An 18694-nucleotide genomic window follows, 5' to 3' on the forward strand; every position below is an offset into this window, starting at 1 on the left:
CCTTCCTTCCTTCCTTCCTTCCTTCCTTCCTTCCTTCCTTCCTTCCTTCCTCTCTCTCTTTCTTTCTCTCTCTCTCTTTCTTTTTCTTTCTCTCTCTTTCTTCTCTCCCTCTCTTCCTTCTCTCCCTTTCTCCCTCCCTCTTCCCTTTATCTCTCTCACTGAGCACCACACTAATCCTGTTTCAAAAAGAAAGTTTAAAGTCTTGAACAGAGTTTGGAAATCAGAAAACCTTTCTGGAGATTAGCAATTTGGAGATTTCACTCAGCCCAAATTAAAGAAAAAAAAAAATCCTTCAGAATTGAAGTGCCTCTTTGTTTCATCATAGCAGGCCTGTTGGCACTCAGGCGGGTCTTGCTTCCCTGTACAGGCTCATTCTAACTACCAGATGCAAGGCATCTGACCACAGAGGGTTAAAAGCCTAAGAAGCAGCAAGGATGCCTGAAAACCACCTTCATATTAGGGAGAGCAAGTCGCATCCAAGGCTGCAGGAAAGTGTGTCTGCTTGAAGAATGTCAGTCACTTTGGTTTTAAGAGACACAGACAGCACTTAAAGGCTGTCAATCATTTCTTATGAGAGGAGTCAAGAAATTTTTAACATATGAATTGCCAATATTTTATACAGTAAATTAGACATATATATACATATATATGTTTAGTAAATGTGAAAAATTATCTCCCAGCTTGGGCCATGTGTTTTCCATGAGACTATTTGGAGTAGCGTTTATTACCTGTCAGATTTTTTTTAAAGTTTAAATAGATGTTTTAAAGCGTAAAGAAAAACATCTAGTCTGACCCCCCTTGACTGTAATGCTCTATAGTCAATTTGGAAACTGACAATTTGCTAAAGTAAGAAGCTGTCCTGCTGGACAAAGTTGATGTCCAAACTGTGCTATCTGCTACAGCAGCCACCAGATACATGGGGCCATTTAAATTTAATTAAAATCCAATGAAACATTCGTTGCAGTCACACCAGCTTCATTTCAAGTGCTCAATAGCCCCATGTGGTTAAGTGGCTACTGTACTGAACAGCACAGATAGAGCATATTTCCGAGATCACAAAAAGTTATCTTGTACAATGGTGTTTTGACTCTCGCTACTCAAAGTATGGCCATGGCCCAGCAACATCGGCATTGCCTGAGAGCAGCACTGGCTTCCTGGCATGTGACCTGGGCAGAGGTGTAGGGCTTTTCGCTCAGGAGCTTTTTGAGACTGTTGCCCAGGCTGGTCTTGAACTCTTGGGCTTAAGCGATCTGCCTGCCTTGGCCTCCTAAAGGGCTGGGATTACAGGTGTGAGTCACTTTGCCCAGTTCTGCATTTTCATAAAATGATAGTTTATATTTTTCCCCCAATTTCTATTGGAGTTTCTGGATTTTTCCTGTTGATTTGAGAAACCACTAAATTACTAAGCACTTGCTTTGGTGCTTTGTCATCGCCATCTTGGAATTGTTCATGATTTTTGAACAAGGAGTCCTGTATTTTGCACTGGGCTCCACAAATTATGTAGCCAGTCCTACTTGAGCGCTTGCTCCAAATGCAGAGGCTCAGGCCTCACCACCCACCTGCTGGATCAGAATCTACACATAAGGAGACCCCCAGCTGAATCTTGGGGACATGAAACTTCGAAAACACAATCCAGAAGAGTAGTCCAAGCATTTTAAGTATATGTACCTCTTTCTTCAAATTGACTGTTTCTTTAAATTAAAATTAAATTTGCGTAGAGCCAAATATATAGAACAGATTAAAATAATTATGCCTTTTACTCAATTTATATAGTCATGGTTTGGCTATAAATAACAACTGGTTGTTTTTGGATTTGGGGGTTTGTGTGGAAGAGCTTGAATGCCACTAATCTAGACACCACTGGCTGGAGACAGTTGATGATGTTGAGACACCCCCAATTCTATAACCACAGAGAACTGGGAAACCCCACATGAGCCAGCTATCTTGGAATAAACAGACAAATCAGACCCATGATAACCATAGTATTACATAATCTTTGTATGTAACATTAGCCAACACATATTAGTGTATTCGAGAGCTCCCAGTTGGTACTAAGCACTTTACTACATTACCTCATTTAATCTTCACGACTCTATAAAAGAGGTTAAGATTGCCTCTTACGCAAGAGTAAGTGGAGGCTTAGACTGGCTAAGTAACTTAACCATGCAGAGACAACATTTGAACCCAGGATTAGGGTGGGATGAGTGAGGTACTCAATGTGGGTATAAAATTGAAGGGGGCAGCAAAACATTTAGTAATCAAGATAAATAATATCTGAATTCAGTATTTGAAAAAAGTAAGATGAATGCAAGAATATCCATAATGAACAAACTTATTTTAAGTAAAGATGACAGGCTACTGTCCTTGGCTTGATTTATGATGCTAGATTATTGTGCAATGGGAATCAGCCTGTCCAATGAGTCCACGGCTTCATGGCATCACATGGCTATGGAGTCCCCAGCCAGGGTGATGAGTGTTGACAATAGTGCATGAATAGATTGGGCAACACAGGCTTTATATATAGTCATTGATTTCTAGTTGTAGGGATTTTATTAACTTTTTCCATTTTGTTCAAAATAGAGGTGGATGTTTTGATAAGTCTATATAGGAGGCCACATTTTTCCTTCTGCCTCAGATTCCAATGTGAATTGCTGCTGCTCAGCTTTTTCAGATTCCAGAGACTGGGTCAAATGCCTACCTCTGCCCACACCATTGATTCACAATCCTGGCTACACATGACACTCACTGAGGGAGTCATGAAAACAGCTCCATGGCCGGGTCCCATCCCCAGAGGCCACTTCCCTTTGTCTGGGTGGTTTAGAATGGGGCCTGACATTGGGCTTGTTGCAAAACTCTCCAGTTTATTCCAATGTGTGGCCAAGGTTGACAGTGACTTTGCTACATTACACTGCCTTTCCTGAGGGATCACGGGAGGCTAGCACACAAAATACAACTCTCTCTGAGCATATGGTAAGGTGAGGTCAGCTGGAAAGCACATGTGCTTCCAGCTTGGAATAAGAATCGTGGCATTTTAGATCTAGGTGGTGCCTTAGGAGTCACAGAATGTTTGAGCTAAAAGGACCTGGAATTAGATTGCCAATTTCACTGATGAGTAAACAGAAACTCAGAAAAGTTACCCCAACTTGCTAACAAGAGGCAGAGACAACAGAAGCAAAAGGCTCCTGACCTCAGCCCGAGCCCTTTTCAAGGAACCCATCAGAGAAAAAACACTTTCGGCTCTCACCAAAAAGAAATGAGAGCAGCCACCAGTGTCCACAGCTCTCCCCAAAACACTAGAATCTACTTAATTCAGTGTTTTAAAATTTTCTTTTCCAGAATAAACCTGATTAATCCAAATTTCCATATATAAAGTGCCAATTTGCAGGCCAAATGGTTTTTCTGATCCGTACGATGTTTTCAAAAGTTGATCCAGGCCGGGCACGGTGACTCGTGCCTGTAATTCCAGCACTTTGGGAGGCTGAGGTGGGCAGATCACCTGAGGTCAGGAGTTCAAAACCAGCCTGGCCAACTTGGTGAAACCCCATCTCTACTAATATACAAAAATTAGCTGGATGTGGTGGTGGGCACCTGTAATCCCAGCTAGTTGGGAGGCTGAGGCAGAAGAATTGCTTGAACCGGGAGGCAGAGGTTGCAGTGAGCCAAGATCACACCATTGCACTCCAGCCTGGGCAACAGGAGCGAAACTCCATCTCAAAAGAAAAAAAAAAAAGAAAAGAAAAAAAAAAGTCAATCCAACATTTAAACATGGGGAGATTTTCCATAAAATTTTACATAATGTATATGCTTCTACTGAATACCTGGAATACTTGGCAATATCCCTGATGGTAGCACCGGCCAGAGCTGAGTCATTGCTGCCTATTGTAAAGAGGCCCAAACCCTCCTATTTCTGTTACAGCCTCCACTACTTCCAAGCCTAGTCATGACTCTACGCTGTCTAAATGTCACCGAAAATTTTAAAATTGAAGTCGACATCTCAGAAATGCCAGAATCCTCCACCCAGTCTGTTTCATGCATTCACGTTAACTGTTAGGTCCTGGTGGCATTTGAGTTTGCAACCCCTGATTTTGTCATGATAGGTCCACAACGCACCAAACGCTGGGGCAGAAAGAGCAGCCCAGGCTGCGTGGTGAGGCTATTTTTCTGCAGCGGAGACCTGAAGACAGGATCTTTTACGAAGGCTTATGAGGGCAAGACCTTCTATTCCCGGTTTCCCTACTACATCGCTTGGTTTTCAGTTGTATCTATAAACCCCAAACTATTTAACTTTTTTTTTTCATTCAGAATCTTTGTTCTATTCATCAAGGTTTTTCTTCCTGCCTGATTTGTTTGTGCTCTTCTCCTACCCCGGAATGCCCTCCCTCTTTTGATCTGAAGTCCAATCATCCTTCTAGGCTCAGCTTCCTGGATTACTCTGATCCATGCAGGTCTCTCCCTTCTAGGAAACTCTTATGACCTCAAGTCAATAGAGAAACCCTATGTTCCTTTGATTTCCCCAGGTCGGAGGATAATCTCCTTAGATTTGCCTGTGTATAATTCCTTTGAATCCTCCCTAACACCCAGTACCGGACTGGGTACACAGACCATGGTGTGACTTAGGGTACCCTCTACTTTCCTCCAGCCGGCAGGAAAAGGCGATGCAGCTCCCACTACCAGCCACGAGAGGTCGCTCATCCACACACATCTTGCCCTACCCAGGTTCCGTGCTACACGTAGATTACTCGAGCCTCTGGAAGTAGGGCAGGCTAATTTATTTCCTCTCCAACACAGCCTCGGGCCATCAGAGCCTCTGATGTCAGGGTCCCTGCCGTGCAAGCTGCAGAATGAAAACACTGCAAATAAGAAAGGTCACTGCATCCGCTCTGCACATTTACTTCTCACCTGAAATCTCTGCCTCGCTAGCAACATCCCAGCTCAGGCTCGGAAGATTTTCCCAACTCAATATTCCAGCAGGAGGGAGAAGAAATCTATGACTACTGCGTGTATTACGGGTGTGCTTTTACAGATTATTGCATCAGGTCCGTGGTGCAGCAATGTGCCAAGAAAGGGTTCCATGCACTTTCGTCTGCTCCCATCCCCAGGGAGTTTCCCACCAGAGCACTGATGCTCCGACTCTGTTCTGCTTTTGCTGTTGCTGTTTTCCACTAATAACAACACTGACCTTTTAAAACAGGCCTTCTCAAATGAGCCAGCCTTAAAGTAGAGGTAGTGGCCAGGTGTTATTTCAGAGATTTGATGAATCCAAAGTAGCAAAATGAAGGGAGCACAGTAATTCCAAAAATGGGACAGATGCCACAGGAAGGTAGAAGAGCAAAAAATGTAGGTACCTAAGGTAAAACCAAACACGCATGTCCAAGTACCCAGCATGGTGTCACGTTGGCATGGCAGACCGGAATGCCGACATTGGTTGGATCTGAGTGATTGTAAAGGTTTAGCGAGGAAATGTGTCAGTCAGAGAGATTCAAATAGGTGTCCAGAGACTGGGAAGGAAGGTAGCATAGAGCTCTGCTTGGAAGCCCTGGACTCCAAAGCCCTAAGCACAGGCTTTCTGGGCTGGCTAACATGTTTCAAGACCGTCTCTAGGGAGCATTCAGACCTACTGGCAAACCTTAAAGGAAAGTCGAATTTGCCATCAATTTCACCCATCATTTGCACCGCGATCGAAAAGGTGTGTTTATTAGTAGAGGCAGCACAGCATCTGTGGAGCCAGACTTCCGAAGTGAGAATCAGAGTTCTGATGTTTACTAGCTATGGATTAAACTCTGTGAGCCTCAGTTTACTCATCTGTTAAAATGAGACTAATAACCCTACCTAAGCACAGGGTTTCTATCAGGATTAAAGTGCTTGGAATGGTACCTGATGCACAGCAAACACTTATGTAAATATAAGCTGTTATCACTAATATTATTGTTATTAATTTTGTTACCCATTCTACACAAAACACGCAATGAAGCCCCTATTTTCCAGGCCTGACTGTGTCTTAAATAAAGAACATGAAAGAACTTTTTCAGAAATAGTGTCAATTTCATACCTAAGCAATGACAATGTCACTTTCAGTTCAACAAGGCTCTCTCCTTTCCTATAAAGCAAAGTTAATAACGGTCTTAGAGCTACTTATTTCACTTTATCCTCCCACTCTTTAAAACAAGTCTAAAAAACATGGGTGAGAACATATTCAACGATACATTAATTCAACAAATACCTCCTGAGAGCCTGTTGTGTGCCAAGCATTGTTTCAGGTGCTGGGATGTAGCAGGGAGGCAAATCTTCAGTCCTGCCTTAACGAGGGTTACGTTCTGGTACATGGACACAGGCAAAAAAGGAGCAGGGATGCAGATGAGGTAGTTCAGATGGTGTTGGATGCAATAAAGAAAATGAACAGGGTGACTTGGAGGACCACCCTGTTAATCTTACTTAAGATGGGATGATCAAGCAAAACCTGTCTGAAAAATGACATGTGAGCTAAGATCTGGAAGATGACAAGAACTAGACATGCAGACAGCCAGCCAGTGCATAGGTATAGAAAGTGGAAGGGACCCTGGGGGTGAGAACAAACTTGGACAATTCAAGGACAGAAAGAAGGCCTAGGGACACAGTATAATGAAAAAGGGGTGTCTTTGTCCTGTAATATTCTGCTGTAACAGAGTACAACAGACTGGATAATTTATAAAGAACTAAAATTTATTTCTTATAGTTCTGGAGGCTGGAAAGTCCAAGATGAAGGCACCAGCAGGTTTGGTGTCTGGTGAGAGCATGTCTCTGCTTCTAAGATGGTTCCTTGAACACTGAATCCTTCAGGGAGGAGGAACACTGTTCTTCATGTGGCTGAAGAGCAGAAGAGAGCAAACCCCATAAGCTCTTTTTCATAATGGCATTAATCCATTTGTGAGGGCTGAATCCTCATGACCTCAACATGTCCCATTAGGTCCCACCTCCTAACCCCATTGTACTGGGAATTAAGCTTCCAACACATGAATTTGGAGGGGACAAAATATTCCAACCATAGCAAAAGGAGAATGGTATAGCATGAGTTTGGAGAACGAGGCAGTGGCCACATCACGTAGGGCATTGTTCACTGGGGTAAGGTGTGTAGATCTTATTCTGATGAGAAGCTATTGGTCATGATCTACACAGAGTAGACACATGATCCAATTTATGTTTTAAAATGTGGGAGAAAGACTGGAAACAGTGAAACCATCTAGGAAATGAGAGATGATAATGGCTTGAACCAAGCTGGACGTGGTGAAGATAGAGTGAAGCGGATGGATTTTACATCAACTTCCAAGTTAAAACACAGAATTGCTGATAGTCTAACAGTGGAGGTTGAAGGAAAGGACGAAATTAATGGTTATTTTGCAGATTTTATACATGAGTGGGTGGTGGTGGCATTTACTAAGAAGCAAAGAAAATGAAAGAAGTAGACTGGGCTAGGGAAAGAAGGGTTTGGTTTTGCACATGATACATTTAATATGAATATTAGACATCCAAATGGAAGTATCACATAGGCAGTTGTCTATACAGATTTGAATTTCAGGAGAGGGGGCTGGGTATGAACACGCAAACCTGAGGGTCATCAGCAAATAGGGATCTAGAGCCAAACGCCCGACTGAGATTATTCCAGCAAGAAGGTGTTCTGGATACATTACGTAGCCATTTACCTGGGATGGGGAGTATGATTTCACTGATAAGGAAGTCTCACAAGGTTTCCACTAGAGTCAGTTTCCCACTCCTAGCTCAGATGTGCAGACCCAGGAATGGCGACACACTGAAGATGAGGGAGAATCAGAGAAGGGGATTGTCTCTATTTTGTTTTTTATCCCTTAACTTTTAAGTTTTTTATTCATCAGGAAAGTTTTTACTCAGTGCCAAATACACACTAATCAAACTGCTTTCCTGGTCCACACTGTGAGTATATAGCACTGGATAGAAATTATGGGGGGCAGATTAGATAAATAAATATGATTCCTTCCTGTCTGGAATTCAACCACACAGAAAGAAAGGAAATTACTAAGAGTGAAACAATCCAAGTAAGGCATTATATGAGTTTAGTTCAGGAAAGAGAAACCATACTGTTTAGTTTGGGGAAAGATTGCTTTAGTAAACTAGGTGCAGAAAAAATTACGGAAGGGCTGAAGAGTCTGCTCTCCACTGACCCTTGGAGACCACCTCCTAGAACATGACAGAACTGACCGCCAGGGAAACTAGTACATTTGAAGCCACCACCAGATTAGTCAAGCTCAAGAGCTCATTCTGATAGCTGCCATTCAGACATCAGGAAGCTGCCAACACTGTGTGGCCATGGAAATTGCCTTGGGGGCACTCATCAGATTATAGAATGGGCCCTAGAACACTGAGACCACTCATGCCTCACCACCGTTCCAGCCCCTCACTCCCCATTCACACACACACAACTCGCCCTTAGCACTCAGGAGAAGGGACATGGAATATTGCTGCAGAAATATTTTGTATCCCTACAACACCATTTTTGCCACTTGAGAACAGCCGAGGGTAAAGGAAAAGAATCTCCACTTCAGTTTAACCTTAAAAATCCAGCACAACTTCAGCTAATTCTCAGAACCTAGTTCCTGGCCAGAATCAGGGCTGCAACAGGACTTGAGTCATACAGTTCTCAGCTTTCTAGCCTCCAAGTTTCAGTGAAGTAGCCTAGAAGTGGTTTTGAACTGGGGGTGATTTTGCTAACACACCTTGGGGTGTGTGCTACTGGCGTCTGGCAAGTGGAAGCCAGGAATGCTGCTAAACATCCTACAACACACACGACAGCCCCCACAACAAAAGATTATCTGGCCCAAAATGTCAATGGTGCTGAGGTTGAGAAATCCTGCTATAGAAAGGGTGAAATAAAGATTAACTAAGTCAATTCACTGTACCTAAAAATGGCTAAGGACTCAGGTTAGTTACTTAAATAATATGTCTCTGGAGTAATTTTTTTTTAAGAGAGTCAATTGGGTTGGAGCTAGAGTAGTTAGATAATTTTTAGTGAATGACATGAGACTGAATTGTCTTCTAAAGAACGTGAAGGATGGTACATGCTGAGACAATAAGGAAGATGGCAGGAGTAAGGAAGGGAAAAATGGTCCAGCCACAGCCTGCCCTGTAATTAACATCCCTACTAGAATGGTACCTATATTACCACCCATGAACCTACATTGGCACATCATTTTCATGCAGCGTTGGCAATTTACATTAGGGTTCACTCTTGCTATCCTACATTCTATGGGTTTAGATGCCTAAGTGTATAATGACATGTATCTACCATGATAATATCATACAGAGCATTTTCCCTGTCCTGAAAATCTCTGTGCTCTGCCCATTCATCCTTCCCTCTCTCCTGACCCCTAGCAACTACCGATCTTTTATACTGTCATGATAGCTTTGTCATATAGTTGAAATCATACAGCCTACTAGTGGACTTTTAAAATCCATAATTGTCTTTAATTGTCTTTCTTCCAACACCAAATCTAACATTTTAGGGAAGGGATTGTGATTTCTTATGTGTCCAAAAAGTATTCAATAAACACTTGTGGAATGTGTGAATACATTACTAGTAATGACATTGCAATATCCCAACAATCAGAAGTGGACAATTCTTTGGGAAAGAAGAGTCCTCTCTGAAACATTGATTTATAATTAAAATCTAATGGGAAAATAAAGCAGCAGCTAAAGGAGTCTGGATCCAGTATTGAGGAGCTGGGTAACCTTTTTCCAACAGTCTTGGACCATCTATAAGTCTATGATACAGTGACACACTTTTAGAGACACAGTCACATATAGGAATGACTTTCTGAGTAGTAACTGCAGTTGCAAATCATATAATAATTATGGTTTGTAAAATTTCTCCATAATTTTAGGTGGTATTGTTTATTCATCTTAAGTTACCAGGAAGGAGTAGGAACTAGGGAAAGAAGAATAATTTCCTTTACAAGAAAATGAGTAATTCTTTCAAAGTACTTCAAGATTTCCCATACCATGATTATAAGATACATGTACCATTCTTTTCCCTGGAAGAAACACCTGATTTCAGTAACATCCTTTAACAAAATTGTTTTGCCAACTGTATACTCAGCACAAGGATAAATTTATGTTTTATTTTTAGAGGTGTTTATCAGAATCTTGAAAGAGCTGAGTATGTCTTTGCTTAGTCAAAGACATTTTGATTTGGTAATGTAAACACAACAAACTAGAAAAGGCCTTTAATGTTGAAATTATGGGAGATCAAATATTTAATGTTCAACAGTGAAACAGCAGGACAATTAATTTGCCAGGAATTTTTACAGAGGATAACTAACCTCCAAGCACCATCCTTCATGTCTAAAAAAATGCAACTATTACTTCAAGTGTCGATCAGGTCAGCCAACACTAATTATGGGATTTAGTACATGTGCATGAAGATGGGGGGTGTAAAATTGCCAACCATTTTCTACCCATGGAATTGAAAATTGCAGAAAATCAATTACAATATTGTAAAGAAAATGGAATTAAATTTTTTTTTGTTTATACCTGAACAAATGTTTCTCACTTCACCTTAGATGAATTCTGGTGTGTATGTGTTTTGTTTGTTTATTTTAGAGAAAGTAAGTAATAGGTGGACAGGGCCTGTTTTTTCCTGGTCCATTCTATGAAAGGAAAGAGATTTGCTGGCAGTTTTGGAGAGAGGGTGAGAAGACAGGGAACCGCTTAGCAAATAATTAAAGAATAAAGCCTTTGCCCTTGCTGAAGGCAATAAAAATTTAATAAAACATTGAGAAGTTGAAAAATGATTATTCTCATTTTGTGTTTCTCAAGTCCTACCATAACATCTGTACAGACAGACATTCTGCAGAATTTTTGTCTAATGGAGAAATGAGAAAGGAGTGAAGTTTTGTGGAGGCAAGACAAGGGGGAGGGCATTGCAGCGAATGGTAACTGGGTGGGCAGGAGAGGTTGGCCTTTATCTATCCTCAGGCCTCTCTTCTCTTTGTATCCTCTCCCATCACCTCACCGCCTCCCTCCCTGCTTCCCTCTCTACCCCACTTTACTCTCTCACCTCCCCCTTCACCTATCTCCCTCCCTCTTTTTGTATTTTCCCTCTTCTTTCTCCCACCCAACCTCTTTTTCTTATGCACTGCCTCATTTCTTTGCATAGCATATACCAGAAGCATGTTTATATTTTTATATTTATTAATCAATGTTGTATATTTTTTACTCAGAATTTTAAAGTGAATCAAATATCTTATATATCTTCCACCCTGATCTTTTTTCCTATCCTCCCCATCTTGTCACTGCTCCCTCAACACCACCCCTCCCGAAGAAAAACAAGTTGGTTATTGCTTGCTTTTTATTTACTTGTAGTTTTTCTATGCTAAGTTAGTGATTCTTAACAGAAAAAAAATATCCTCGCCCTGCTCAAGAAACACTAATGAAGAAAATAAAAATGTTGGAGAAATTTTAAATGGTATGCCTCTCTTTGCTATTTGATGTATGTGTTTATTCCCTGCCTTATGCTAGAAATAATTAAGAAGACCTTATAAAAATATGAATAATTTAGAAAGATAAAATAAATTAATAGGTCAGAACATGAGTAAAAGAAAATATGAAGATAGAAAGTTTGAAAGAATCAGGAACAAATCATATATGAAATTTGCTGGAATCAGCTCCTCTTCTCATTTTGACTGACCTGATCTATTCAAATAGATTGTGTTAGCAGAATATCTTTTGCAGAGGTAGGAGGGGGAGACAATTTTCTTTGGAGAAAAGCTGGTCTGGATTTCTATCAGGTTTTCTATTGAGTTGTCATATCATGGCAATTAGCTAAGCACAATCATGTAATCTCTGCTGGGAAAGTCTCCTCAAGCACAAAAAAAGAAGAATGAGGGTTATGAAGGAATGATGTTGAGGGTCCAAACCAGAGGCAGGTGAGAGCTTGTGCCTTCTCATGACTGGAGAGAGCTTGCATGACGCATTATGTTCTGGAAGACAGTTCAGCACGTGCATTAACTTATTTTCCGATTTTTTCATTTATCTAAATCAAGATTTTTCAATCTCAACACTATTGACATTTTGTCATGTTGACATTTTGTGTGTGTGTGTGAGGAGATGTCCTGTGCATTGTAGGATGCTGAGCAGCACCCTGGCCTCAACCCAGTAGAGGCCAACCAAAAATGCTTTTGGATATTGCCAAATGTACCCTGGGTGGCAAAATTACCCCTTGTTGAGAACTACTGATCTAAATTCATTCATTCAGTCTAGGGGTTCTGATGAACTGGAGAGAGATGTGTTCTTCCTTCAAGGGGCTTGAAGTCTTTAGTTGGAAAATTAAATGCAAGTATTTGGACAGTAAATGAATGAAGCAAAGAAAGAATGAATGAATCATCAAGCCTGGAGGACCTCAGTTTTCTCCTCTGAAAAATAGAGATCCTCTAAAAAAAAGATTTATTGAGTTCTCACTTGGTGATAAACATCATGTTTGGTACCTGTTTTTTTTAAGTTGCTGTGAGGACCAAGTGAGATGATGCATGAAAAATGTTCAGTGCAGTTTCTGATACATTGTAAGTGTTCAGTATATGTTTACCATTATGAATGTTTGTTATTATTACCATTGTTATTATCGGCATATATTTAAAGCTTTATTCTTTTCAAAGTTATTTTTAAATGTCAGCTCTCTTAATAGTCATAATGACTTAGTGAGTCGTTATTGTTTTTCTCCCGTTTCACAGATGAAGAAACTGAGGCTCAGGGAAGAGATGTATCCCATCAATGCCGGTAAATGGCAGGCCCAACATTGAATCTCGTTAAATCCAACTGATTCCACCTCGTCCATATTGTCTTCTAAAAAGAGAAGAACTGGCAGGAGAATGACACACAGTGGGAAGTCCACGATAGGTATGGTTGGAATCAGCTGTGGACATCTGTTTGTTTTTTCTTTTCCAGACACAACTGCTTCTAGACTATTATGTTATACTACTAGGAAATGAAAATCCTCACCCAACTTGTCATGTTTGTGTTTTTTCTAAAACACTCTGATGCTTATACAAACCCACACATCCTATCCTAACCTCAGTTCAAAGAGCCTTTGTTAGCAGAGGTGCTATGCTTTAAAAGCCATTTATACTTCATGTGCACTGTACACGTGGCTGGGTGCAATTCAGAGTGAAGGATTCTCTGTCTTGCTTCACAAGCACTCAATCTTTTTCAAGAAAACCTTTGACTCATTACAACTATGTCATGTATCATCTATAAGATCCCCTATTCAAGTATTGTGATGTGTACTTTTGCTAGTTTCTACAGAAGAGGGAGGTATTTATTAAGCCATACTGCCAACAATTCCTTGTAATATATGACTTCACTAAAATGCAGTTGATAATGTGAGATCCTTGTTTGCCAAAACTTAGTCTTCAATATTGAGAGTTAAAAGAGACATCTGACAAAGCAGGCGAAAGATGCTGCTTGAAGGTCAAAGAATAGAAATTACAATGTAAGGAAATCGTTATTGCCCCATGAAAATGTGACATTATAATTGTTCTGAATGTCAAAGTTGAATTTGGAAAAATATTGACATTTACCACTTGACTATCAACAGTGTCATTTCACCCCTATACAGTTAGCTGTTCTTCCCGAGCCTTCCCACTTTACTACCACCACTTCGCCTCCATCCACCTACACATACAGACCAAGAACACATTTACAGCTTGTGAATATTTCAACAGTGTGCTTTTAAAAGGTGCATTAAATTTATGCTAGATGTTGTGCTTCTGACGTAGATAATGTTACATGATGGTATAAAGATCTCCAAAGAGCTATTCCTATTAATAAATTGGCAGATGAAATATAAAAGTCAGACACCATTCCACATTCTCAAAAAAATTATCCTATTACAATGATAGAACTTCTTCTAGGAGAGTACTAGGACCTCTTCTGCCTAGAAGAAAAACATGTTTTTCTTTTTTAAAGAATTATGAGAAAGAAAAAACTAGAAAGGAAAATTAAAATTAAATGTACATTTTGGGAAGCAAATAAGTTAAAATATCATGCAAAGCCTTTAATTTAGAAAACCTGGGAGGAGTTCCTTGTTAATTTAAAATTCACTAGATAATAAAACCCTATGCATGAATTACAAATATTGTATCATAATTTATACTATATATACACATCGATTATATGTCTAGCAACCATTTAATAAATGCTTCAGAACACAATCTTAAGCCTGTATGTATCCTGTCCAAGAACTTAAAAACAAAAACAAAAACAAAACATTGTTTCTGGACTCTACGTGGCCAGGAAATTACAAGATTTTCTTATTTTCTCTTATCATGCAAAAGCTTAAGCATATGCACATATGGAAATAAGTCACTGAAGGTTTCTAGAACAAATACTCTCCACTGGCGACTCTGCCCACATATTATAACTCAGGCTTCCTAGAAGAAACTGCCTTTTTAATTGTTACTCATGAACATTTAAGATGAATTGTACAGACTTCGTTTTCATAAAGGCAAAACTATATCTGAACAATTTCAGTCTTAAAAGATCTCAGATGTTTCCAACTGTTCTATCGCGGAGGGTAATATTATATATTTCAGGGTCTGGTTGATGTAACTTAAAAAGCTCTAAGAAGCAGGTTTGGACAATTAACTTAACCTATCTGAGCTTCAAGTTTCTCACCTATACAATGTCAGTGGTAATACTTGATAATGTTTATTGAATATTTACTATATTCCAGGCACTATACTGTATGCTTTCATTATCTCACTTAATACTTCTAACAACTCTTTAATGTAGGTTTTATTATTACTCCATTTCCCAGATACAAAACTGAGGCTTGGCGATTAAGCAACTTATTGGAGAACACACAACCAATGCGTGGTCTAGTAGGAATTCAAAACCAGGTACAACTCATCTCAGAGCATAAACTCTTAACCATTATTTATTAAGTTAAATGCCCTTAAAATATTTAGCAGAGTATCTGTCAAGATAGCAATAAAAGGGTAGCAATAGATTTTAAAATGAAATATCTGTCTGAAGGTATCTTTGTTTATGACACAGATTCTAAACTTTGGTCTATATTCGAATCACAAGGGTGATCTTAAAAAACAAAATAACAGCAACAAAAAGCCCAAACTTTTGTTCTAATACCATCCCATACAAATTGAATTAGTATCTCTGGGGCTGAGACCTAAATATCTGTTTTGTTTTGAATTTTTAAAGCTTTCAAAGTTCTGATTTTCCAGTAAGATGGAAAAACATATTCCACTCACTCAATGAAGTTAAACACTTGAACAGAATGCATGGAGCAGTTATTTGAGGGCTCTGAAAAGTAAAAAGTAGATGGATTGGGTAAGACCAGAATTCTCAGTACCACTAAACCATCAATGAATTTACCTTTGTTTTGTTGTAATTGTTATTGTTTGGCCTAGGCTCAGGCATCCTGAAACCCAGAGGTGGCCATTGGTATAGACAGAAAGAGCTTCAGAAAAATCCTCTAGTTCAAACACAAGAAGAAAAGCGGTCTTAGCATATAGAGACAGTGTTTTTATTTCTTTATTTTCCTATTCTTTTGCTCCCCAGGTCCCAGTGGCCTATAGGCATCTGAAACGCTGAAGGAATGGACCTTCCTCTCAGATGGATGTAACTAGAATTTCAAGAAGGTGAGGGGGAGCCCCTGCTGTTGTCTCTCTCTGTCCTCCCACTGCTTGGTTCTGGATATGGGATATGCAGGAATTACATGGCAGAATGGGCAAATAAAGTCCAGCTTTCTACCAGAGGATTAAAAAAGAGGAATCTCAGAGAACTGTAATGGATCATGGAGACAGCAGAGAGGGAAAAGCTCAGGAAAGTAAACTCATAAAAGTATTTCTGAACTCCTAGTCTTATGAGCTGTACAAATATATACTTGACCTCAACCAGCATCCTGTAAACTTTGAGAATTGAACTATAGGACAGATTATTGGCCAGGTCTTAGAATGGCCACTGGATGGTGCAAACCTGGGACTGATCTGAATACCACTACAAAGCTTTGAAAATGGAATAGACATTGAAGCTACAGAAGGCTGTTTGAAACTTGTGGCCTCAGTCCAAACATGCTGTTCATCCGGTAAAACAAAAACTTCAAAATTCTTCATAGATTTGAATAAGACCCAGCATCTTAAAACATAATCCAAAATGTCCATGATAAAATAAAAAATTACTCAGCAAATGAAGAACCAGTAAAATCTCAAATTGCCTGAAAAAGGCAGTTAACAAATGCCAATGCTGAGATGATATAGATGTTGAAATTATCTGACAAAGACTTTATAACAGTTGTTATAAACATGCTCCAAGAAGTAAGAGTAAATATTTTGAAATGAGTGGAAACATAGAAAGTCTCATAAAAATTGAAATTATAAAGAATGACATAAAAATGTGAGAGCCAAAAAGTAGAATAACAACAATAAAAACTCATTAGATGAGCCCCATAATAGAAATGGCAAAGGCAAGAGTTAGTAACCTGAAGACAGACTGATAGAAATTATCCAACCTGAGCAACTGAGAGAAAAGAACACTGGAAAAAAAAAAAAAAAACAACAAAAACCAAACCATGAATAGAGCCTCAGGGACCTGTGTGACAATCACAAAATTGTAATATTAATTATCAGTGGAGTCCAGAAAGAGAAGAGAAAACGAAGTGCATTTTCCAAAAAATGTTAGAAAATAAATGGCTGAAAAGTTTAAGTTTTGTGAAAGACATAAACCTGCATATTCCAGAAGCTAAGAAAACTCCAAACAGAAACAAACAAACAAGCAACTCCCCCACCCACAAAAACCCCAAGACCAGATACATAATAATCAAACTGCTGAAAACTAAAGACAAAGTATTAAAAACAGCAAAGAAAAAAATAGCACATGACTTAAAGGGAGCAATGTTTCAGCTGACTGTAAATCTGTCTTAAGAAACCATGAAGGCAGAACAAAGCGGTGTGACATTTTAAAAGTCACTATAAATTTCTCATGAAAAACTATGAAGCCGGAAAGAAGTTGCATGACATTTTTTAAATGCTGAAAGCAAAGGAATATTAACCCACAGCTCTATATTCAGGAAAATATGCACGACAAATGAAGGAGAAATAAAGGTATTCTCAGAAGAAGGAAAACTAAAGGAATTCTTAACCAGCAGACCTCCTCAAGAAGAACTTCTAAACATTTCTTCTAATCAGACAGAAGGTAAGTGATACTAGAAGGAAATTTAGAATATCCAGAATGATGAAATAGGTACAGAAACGTTAGCTATGTAGGTAGATATAGTAGACTATTTTTCTCTTTAGTTCTTTAAAATAATTGGATGATTGAAATAAAAAATTATAACATATCAGATTAGGTTTTCAAAATATGTAGATACAATGCTTTAGAAAGTTACAACATTAATGGGAAAGGGTAAAGGATCTTTTTTTTTTTTTTCAAGACAGAGTCTTACTTTGTCACCAAGGGTGGAGAGCAGTGGCACAATCTCAGCTCACTGTAACCTCTGCCTCCCAGGTGCAAGCAATTCTCCTGCCTCAGCCTCCCAAGTAGCTGGAATTACAGGTGTCTGCCACCATGCTCAACTAATTTTTGTAGTTTTAGTAGAGACAGGGTTTCACCATGTTAGCCAGATTGGTCTCAAACTTCTGACCTCAAGTGATCCACCCGCCTCAGCCTCCCAAAGTGCTGGGATTACAGGCATGATCCCACCCTGGCTGGGCTGGCAAAGGATTCTAAATAGTAATAAGATTTCTCTATTCCACTTAAAGTGATAAAATATTGATTTCCAGTCAACTGTAAAAAAACTATGTATGTTTATTGCATTCTTTCGAACGATCACCAAAAAAACTATACAAAGAGATATAGCCAAACATACAATAAAAAATCACAATGGAATACTAAAACACATTTAAATAATCCCAAAGAAGGCAGAGAAGGGGAAGCAGAAGGAGGAAAACAGAGGAATAAAACAGAAAACAAATAAAAAGATGTAGACCTAAATCCAAGTACATAAATAGTTATCTTAAATGCAAACGGTCTAAACGTGCCAATTAAAAGACGGAGTTTGTAAGCTTAAAAAAACAAAACATCATGACCCAACTATATGATGTCTGCAAGATACTCATTTCAAACATAATAAGAATATCAACAAGGGAGAGTCTGAGAAAAGTCATCAGAGTAAAATTGGAAATAGAAAAAAAAAGCTTGGAATATCATAGGGAAATATCACCTGTCTTGTAAGTTTTTACATATATCTGGGTTATAAAAATAAAAACCCACTAGTACATTCATTAGAGAATTTTTTTATATAAAACTCAAGACATCTTTCAAAAATCACTTCTGTTTGTTTCCCTAAAACTTGATTCACCTTAGGCAAGTCATTTCTGGTTTCTGAACCTCCTTTCCCTCATCTACAAAGTGAGGGGGAGGGACTGTCCCCCTTCACCCTACTCTTCTTCCAACATGATTAGACTTTATCTAAGATTTCTTCCAGCTCTGTGATTTTTTTCCTATGCTTCTATTTTCCAGCTAACTTTTTTCTATTGTTTTCAAATCACTCTGTATTGGAGCCAAATTATCTTTCCATTGTTCTGTTTAACTTGCAAAGAAAGTATTAAAGATAAAACAGGTGGGAACCTGACTCACTGTCACTAAGTCAAAAGCTGTGGTCTGGAAATCTCTCAGACAC

Source organism: Piliocolobus tephrosceles, chromosome 5 (assembly GCF_002776525.5).
Source record: "Piliocolobus tephrosceles isolate RC106 chromosome 5, ASM277652v3, whole genome shotgun sequence".
Lineage (NCBI taxonomy): Eukaryota > Metazoa > Chordata > Mammalia > Primates > Cercopithecidae > Piliocolobus > Piliocolobus tephrosceles.